Below are 8276 nucleotides of genomic sequence, written 5' to 3' on the forward strand. Positions count from 1 at the left end.
AGTGAAGGCAGAGAAAAGAGCTAGGAACTTGGTATGAAGAAGTACAAAGATGTAACATTTAGGCATTGCAAGGACACAGAAATCATTGCTGGTGAACACAGCATAGGAATCTAAAGAAAGGAAAGGTCTGTTGTTATTTATCCATGCTTTTCCATGCTTTACAATAAATGGTAGCTCTGGAAAAAATGAGATTTGGTCAGGATACACAGGGTCAGACCCTCAGTTTGGAGCAGCCAAACCTTGATTGTACTAGCTGAAACAAAATATCATAAAATTGCAAATCTTATTTGCTAGCTGGGGAATAACAAACTGATGAGGTGACAGATTTCCAAGACTTCAGAAAGCTGAAAAACAAACCCTCAATTAAGCAAAAACCCTCAATTTCTTTTAAAGGAACTGGTGGGGCTGTGAATGAGCAATACAATAACTACATCCATGTATATTACTCAGTATTTTTGTGTTACAGACACCCAGAACCATTAACAGTACCCAGCACACAGTCAGGCCTCAGTAACAGCCCCTGGTAGATGAATGGATAGAGGGTGAACAGCCTCTGAAATGAGGAGAAGCCACAGAAAGCACAGGAGAATAAATATGCTGAATATAGGGAAGAAAACTGCTAGGTGATTTCACTACCATTTCAGACACCTAAGAGAAAGTGCAGCTCTTTAGAGTGACCCAGCTGGCTTGCCTCTGAGAATCCTCTTAAACCTTGGTCCTGCCTTTCATGGATCAGCTCCAAAAATAGAACGGGAAGGAAAGATCTGCTGTTTTCAAACAGGAAAAAACAGTGAGATGGTCTCACTTCCAAGGACAACCTGAAAGCAGGCAGCAAGCACTCAGCTTGCTTCACCAAGTGGACAACACATCAGAGAGACCAGAAGAGGCATAAAAGAAACTCCTGTCATTTTGGGCCATATTGTTTAGAAACATTTCCTTTCTGCCTGGACATTTAACATTGTTCTGTAGGAAGTGGCTGCATATTCTGCAGTGTTAAGGGGCACAGACTCTTCAGCTTCTGTAAACTTTAATGGCTGCTAGCATGGTCTCAGCCAGCACAGTGCAAATGTGTGACTGAAGACATGACCACTTTGCAGCAGTCACGAGACACAAGTGGGCAGATAACATCAGTCTCAGCATTTGGAGGGGCTGAGCTGTGTGAAACATGCTGAGAGGGGCTGGCTTCTCTTCTGGCCTTGGATTGTGACACCACAAGAGAGAACAAGTGCCCCAGAACTGGGACTTGGTCCCACTCTGAATGTGGGACCTACACATGCTGAGAAGTAGAAGGAATAGCTGGATGGCTGCTGTGCAAATGCCACTATTTTTTACATGCAATAAGTGTGTAATTACACTCACTTTGTTTCCACATCATATCCTAACTGACTAGTGTGTCAGCAAACCTCACAGATAAAATGATGAATTTCTGCCATAACTTTCCCCTCAAAGTTTTCAGTCATTTGGGATCTTGTTATTTATTTCTTTTGCCTCCAGATATTTCTACACAGACAGGAATTACAGGAATTTCCACATGTTTTGTATAGAATTTTCTAGACATAAGAGTTTTAAAATTATGAAAAATATTCATCACAGCAAAAGAAGTAATAAAAGACATCTCAAAAGGCAAATTAAGATTCAAGATTTTTGTCAAGACAGTTTTTACTGCTACATTTAGATAAGCAATGGCATATCTATATATGAAAAACTATAGCATGTTCCTCTGCATAAAGGAATAATAAAATAACTGCCCAGACATCAACAAAGCAGCCTTTTTCTAGTGAAAACATCCACCAGCACTACTCTGGAGAATGAGTACTAAGATTCATCATCGGGATTGCTGTTTTGGAGCCCTCCTTTCTGTCAAAAGGCTTTCAGTGACAGTTCATCAGCACTGGCCTCCATCTTTTTCTTCATTGTCTCCCAAGGATATATTCCCTTTCTGAAGAAATGCACACAGACTTTGAAGTCTGCTGGCAAATCATCAACTGCACTATGATACAAGTTTTCCAAGGGGCTACCATTTGTTTCCACAGTCTGCAGCCCCATCCCAAGGCATATGGACTCACTTTGATACAAGCTCCTTCCAGAAACTTCAGTGGAATTGCACATCACATAATTCAAACTGAGGAAATTTAGGGACAGGTGCCCTCAGCTTTGAAAACAGATGCCTCATAAATAGCATTCAGATATTAAAAAACCCAGGGACTCCAGAGGACTTCATAAAGCATAAAAGGAAGAAACCTTAATACATTGTTTGGAGAAATCTGGTGTCAAGAAAATAGTAGATATTAAAAGCAAACATGAAAAAGAAATAAGAGTTGTTTTGAAGAGCTGCTATAGTGTTAAGCATTGGGAAGCTGTAAAACCTCCTCAGTCATTCTTGTTGCTTCATTTTCCTACATTGTTACTAATATCCAAGCTACTATAGTGATTTAATTTTACTTTATTGCACTTCTTTTCCATCCCTTCTAATGAGATAAACATTTCTGACAGTGTTGAAAATTGAGGTGACAACAATTTTCAAGACAGACTAGACACAGAATATGAACTACACATATTATGAAGTTATAAACAAGAAGGAGGAGGGGAAAAAAGAAGTATATTTTGCATTCCTTGGAGTCAGACCAGGGAAGAAGGACTCCAGTTCTCACTGCTGAGAAGCATTTGAGGCAGTGGGGAGTTGGCTCAGGGCATGACTATCCATAAATTTGGCTCCAACACAAAACTGGTTTTCTGATTACACTAAACAAGAGGATGGATGCCTTTGTGGTTCATGTCCTTGAACTCTGTTCAGGAGGATGACCACACTGAACCTCCTGGTCAACCTTTTACAGGGCATATAGAAGAGGCTTGCTTTGTGTGGGGAGGGCATGTCATGAAAAGCTCATTTATGTAGTAGAGCTACATCAGGCAGCAATAGGAGTGCAGAGCTCTGCCAGAGCTGCTTTCCTTTCCAGAACTCCCCATGGTATTGGCACACCTACCCTGGTTCCTGAACACTGAAGGACAGAGACAGATAGATCATCTCATTCAGAGGTAGCTTTAGTACATTCCTTCACGGAACAGAATAGAAACAATCTCTGTCTTTTCCTCCTTTGCCTGTTTCTAAAAGGAGAATTTCTTCTCCACTCCTTTTTCTTCCCCTTTGCATCTTCCCAATCAGTTTACAACAATACCACATGCTAAAATACTTCAACTACTACTATTTTTTATCTTGTTACCTTCTACTAAATCTCCTCACTTTCAGGCACCAAACCATCCCTGACCCTGTTGTTTGCCTCATGTTTTGTCAATATAACCTTTGCTGGTAACACCACATCCTTCCGAGAGCGTTTTGGGAAAGGAACAACAAGCAGGTTATTTTTGGTATGGCATATTTCGTCACACCAGGGAAGAAGAGGTTGCACTGCAAGGACAAATATTTCATGATTTCCAGGGGACACCAGTCTGTTTAGGAGCTGTAGCTGCAGGTACAAAGAGAGCTCATGGCATCATCCACAGCAGGGTAGCAAAGAAAGCCTGTAGTGAACGACTCTACAGCGAGAAACTTTGATGACCTGGGCTGAAGCTGAGAAAATCATGGAATAAAATAGAAAACAATATATCTTCCTGCTCAATTGTTCTCTCTGGGTAGTTTCTAAGTATTCTGAATACCAGGTCAGAATCTCCTTTATTTGCAAGTGAGTCCCTATGACTTTACATTAGCAGAGAATTTGGCCCTCTCTTTCACACGGGGATGGGTGATATTAAATCTAACACCTAATATCACTCTTGGTTGCACAGTGATAAATCTACTCTTGAGCTTAGAGTACTGAGTGCAAATCCAACGGGTTTGCCCCACTTTTACAGGGAGATAACAGAAAATAAGCTGAGCTTTGGTGCATTAAGAACAGATGAAAAATACTGCAAAATCACTAACTTTGGACATAAATTATTTGGATTATACAAATACAAGAAATTAAAATTTTCAAAGGCAAGGAGAGAAGATCTAAGGCACTCTGCCTGGAATTGCAATCTATTTTCTTTTCCCAGTAGAAGCTGCTCTGGACCTGATATGCCAGCTGCTGTCTGATATATGTCTCCTGCCTCCCCATATGCTTCATGTATATGCTTACATATCACTTTGCAGTCAGCCAGCAGCTTGAAAATGTCACGATGATAGCTTGCTTGGTGACACTCCGCACCCTCTGTGCTCATGACTGAATGTGTAGGTCTCAAATCTACTTATATGCACAAAAAAGCAGAACAAAGGGAGTGGTTTACAGTGAGATTCTTGAGCAGTGCTACAGCAGTGAGCTCTGTAGTGAGCCAACACAGATGGTTTCACCTGCCTGGGGCCTGTAGGGACAGAGGAGACATCACGATCGTGTTGTTGGATACTCTGCCCTTTACAGGCCATAGATTTTCACTGGCTGATTCACAGATTAATATCTTCAAGGCCACTCTGGCCACAGAATGATATTGAACTAATAACTTATATTTGACTCATAAATCTTTCAGGAAGGTGTCTGTAAGATTTCAAGAAATAGAAAAATTCACCCTTTTTCTCACTGCTTCCTTCCAAATCTTGATTGCTAAAAAATTGTCTCTTTTTTATCACTTGCATTCTTACAAAGTAATTGCACAATTGTTAACACTCATTAAAATTTACTCCACTAGATTAAAAACCTGATTTTTGCTTCTTATTGAGATCCCTGTGAGCAATAAACATATTGCTTCTTTCTGATAAGGTAAACAGAGACATTTCTGCAGCAAGGCCTTTGCCTTGCATGAGTCATGAGCCCAATATACTTTAAGATATTTCTCTTCCATGCTTTAAAGACAGAAGAGCGAGAGGTCTTCCATGCTGTTGCTTCTTGTTCTTCAAGTGTAGACAAGACCACAGAAGTTAGCTCAAGCCACCAGTTTCCAGAATAAGTGAGGTCAGCCATGGGTTTTCCATCACAGACTTTTTACAAAGAACTGTAGCTGATGAGACACTTTTGTAGGAGTGGAAAGACACATTCAGTTTCAGGGAGTCAAATGGCCTAGCCAGGAATTTCAGCCAATATATGAAAGGGAGCTAAAGTCCCTGTACAGTCAACGGAGGAAAATTAAATGACACCAAAAGGCAAGTTAGTGAGCCTAAGAGACATATTCCTGTGCTCTCCTTAACCTCTGTTTCTCCATGGGATGATCAGATCCTCTGACACTCCGTGTGTTCCCACATGGACCTCCCAGCCTGGAAACAGTGGGGCTCAGGGAAACTCCAAATATGAGTCCAAGGAAATCCTGTGTAGCAAACATTCCACCTTCACAATGATTAATGCACAATTCAAAACAGCTGCCTGATAGTGGAAAAATCAGCGAAGAATGAGCTCTAACCACAGCACTATGCCATGACCCCAGTGGAAGGTTAACTTCTCAGCAGAGAGTTATCAATATCTATCTGTGGCAAAGACATCAGTGAAGAGTAAAGTTGACATGACCTTAATTCTCATTGTACTTGTGCATATTTACAAAGAGACAGACCGTGTTGATAAAATTTTTATTCTGACATAAAATTTTTTTTACTTTATTTATGTCAAACCAATGTGACTTCTAAATGGAGAAAAGCCCTTTATAGTTCAATATTGTAGGTGTATTTCTCTTTATAGATAATATTTGCAGCGCAAGATGTTTTTAAATCTTTTTTTCCCCAGTGATCAAAAAACTCAGCATTTCCAACCTTTTCTGGCAGTACATTTTAGATCATGTTTTGTTCCTCTAAGGGATCCAAATAATAGGTCTCTGCCAGAAAATGGCAATTTTGAAATATCAGCACACTGGCAGCGTAGAAAATTGTTAGAAACATATAATCACAGAATCACAGAATATTTGGGGTTGTAAGAGACCTCTGGAGATCATCCAGTCCAAGCTCCCTGCCAAGGCAAGGGTCACCTAGAGCAGATTAGACAGGACCTCATCCAGGTGGGTTTTGAATGTCTCCAGAGAGGGAGGCTTCACAACCTCCCTGGGCAGCCTGCTCCAGGGCTTTTCCACCTCCAATGCAAGGAAGTTCTTCCTCATGCAGAGGTGGAACTTGCTTGCTTGTATTTTAGTTCATGGTCATTGCTCCTCATGCTGTCACTGGTCACCACTGAAAAGAGTCTGGCACCATTCTCTTGAGACCCAGTTCTGACATATTTATATGCATTGATGAGGTCCCCTCTCCTCCAGACTAAACAGGCCCAGCTCCTGCAGCCTCTCCTCTGACCCCACCCTGGAGTAGGAGTGAGGGGCCCTCCCCCTGAGGAGGAAGGAGCAGCAGTGATAGCAGTGATGGACTGACACCATTCCCTGCCTCCCTGTGCCACTGGTGGGGAAGAGAGAGGAAAAATCAGAAGTGAAGCTGTACCCTGGGAAGAAGGGTGGTGTGGGCAGAAGGTGGTTTAAGATTTGGATTTATTTCTTAATATCCTACTCTGATTTGATTGCCAAGAATTTTTTTTCCTAAAAGTTTTTTTTTTTTGCCCATGACAGTAACTGATGAGTGATCCTTCCCTGCCCTTATCTCACTGCACAAACCTTCCATTATATTTTCTCTCCTCTGACCAGCTGAGCAGGGAGGACTGGATCAGGTTTGCTGGGCACCTGGAGTCCATGCAGGGCTAACCCACCAGAGCAGGACATTTCAGAGGACATCTGAGAATCAGTTTTTGAAGTTAAAAAAAAAAAGCAGAAGATTGTGGCAGGTGAAAATTCAAATGGTGGAATATTGATAGAGAGTGTTCATTAACACAGAGTGTTTATTTGTGCTACATAGTGCATGTAATCAGTTACACTCACTAAATGAGGATTTGATTGCCCACTGCTCCACGCATACCAGCACTTTCACATCGTAAAGACAGGGATTCTGTCCATTTGTATTTGCTAAGTACAAGCAGAATGGCTTCTGGGAGGAGCACAAAACAGTACCAGAATAGAAACAGCAAATTTAAATATTTGTAGAAATGCTACGACATCCTTTATGTCTGGATCTCAGCAAAGAAGGGTGTTGGTTTTTTCTTAGGGGGGAGATAAAACTTTTGAATGTGATGTGATGTAGTCCATTGCACCCAATTTTAGCCAGAGAATGAATAATCTCCTGGAAACCACTATCTCCTCCTTTGACTCCAGAGGGTATGCAGAAGACTAGGACAGATTACGTGACTAATATTTCAAATGCAAAATTTACATAAAATGACACAACCCCCTTATCTTTAGAAAGTTTCTTCAATAGACTGACTCATCGTAAAGTCTAATTAGGAAATTCAATTTGGGTGATGTTGTAGAGGAAGAGTCCATATATTAATATTTATAGGAAGCCTTTGGTAATCAGAAAAATCTTTCAGCATGCTTTCAGCTTGTAACAAGACCTAACCATGTGCTCAAAACTTAGAGGAATCTTTGTGTTTTCTTAAATCTTGGTAGCCATAAGGGCATTCTTCAGTGCTTCCCCAATAAAGTTTGAGCTCTCAGAGACAAATCAATAGTGTAGCACTGTGCTACACAGCATTGCTCCAGCTCTTATTTCAATGTTTGAAAAAGCTGACAAGATCCAGGGATCCTAAAAATTTCTGAACTAAGTTTTTTCTCAAGACTTCCTGATATAAACCAATTCCATTCCTGAACTCTCCCTGTAACACTTTTCAGCCTGACTTCACAAGAGAGAATTCATATTTATCTCCCTCATAGAGAAAAGATATGTTTAGATTATTCAGATATTTTCCCTGTAGTTATGTTTATTGTTCTGAATTATAACTTCCTGGGCAGCTCTTTGATTTAATAAGGACAAAAACTATTTCCATATAAAGCATTGCGTATTTCATAGTGAAGTATATATATTTATCTCAGTTGAGTTTGCTTGTAGCTCACTTCAAGAAAGGAGTAATTTCTATACATTGTCTTTCAGCATCTCATCTTTCCCTTGCAGTTTAATGCTTACCATGTCTAACAGGAACAAAAGGACAATAAAAAGTAGATCTGTGTGAGTGTTGCCGAATTGACAGCTGAAATCTTCAACCACATTTGTACATGTCGTTTAAATAAGGTTCAAGGATGTCCATGACATTGTACCCAGAGGGAAACCATTGTGCCCATTTGGACTCTGCATTAAACGAAAACAAAACCCATTGTGCAATTTTGCCAGCAAAAGCATTCATTGTGTGTCCCAGTGCCCGAGTCTCTGTGAGCGTGAGCTGTTGCAGCTGGGCTTGCTGCCATCCCAGCATGTGCAGTTTGAGATTTTTCAGCGTTGTTTTGTTTCTTGCAGCTGT

This window comes from Geospiza fortis, unplaced genomic scaffold, assembly GCF_000277835.1.
Source record: "Geospiza fortis unplaced genomic scaffold, GeoFor_1.0 scaffold112, whole genome shotgun sequence".
NCBI classification, from domain to species: domain Eukaryota; kingdom Metazoa; phylum Chordata; class Aves; order Passeriformes; family Thraupidae; genus Geospiza; species Geospiza fortis.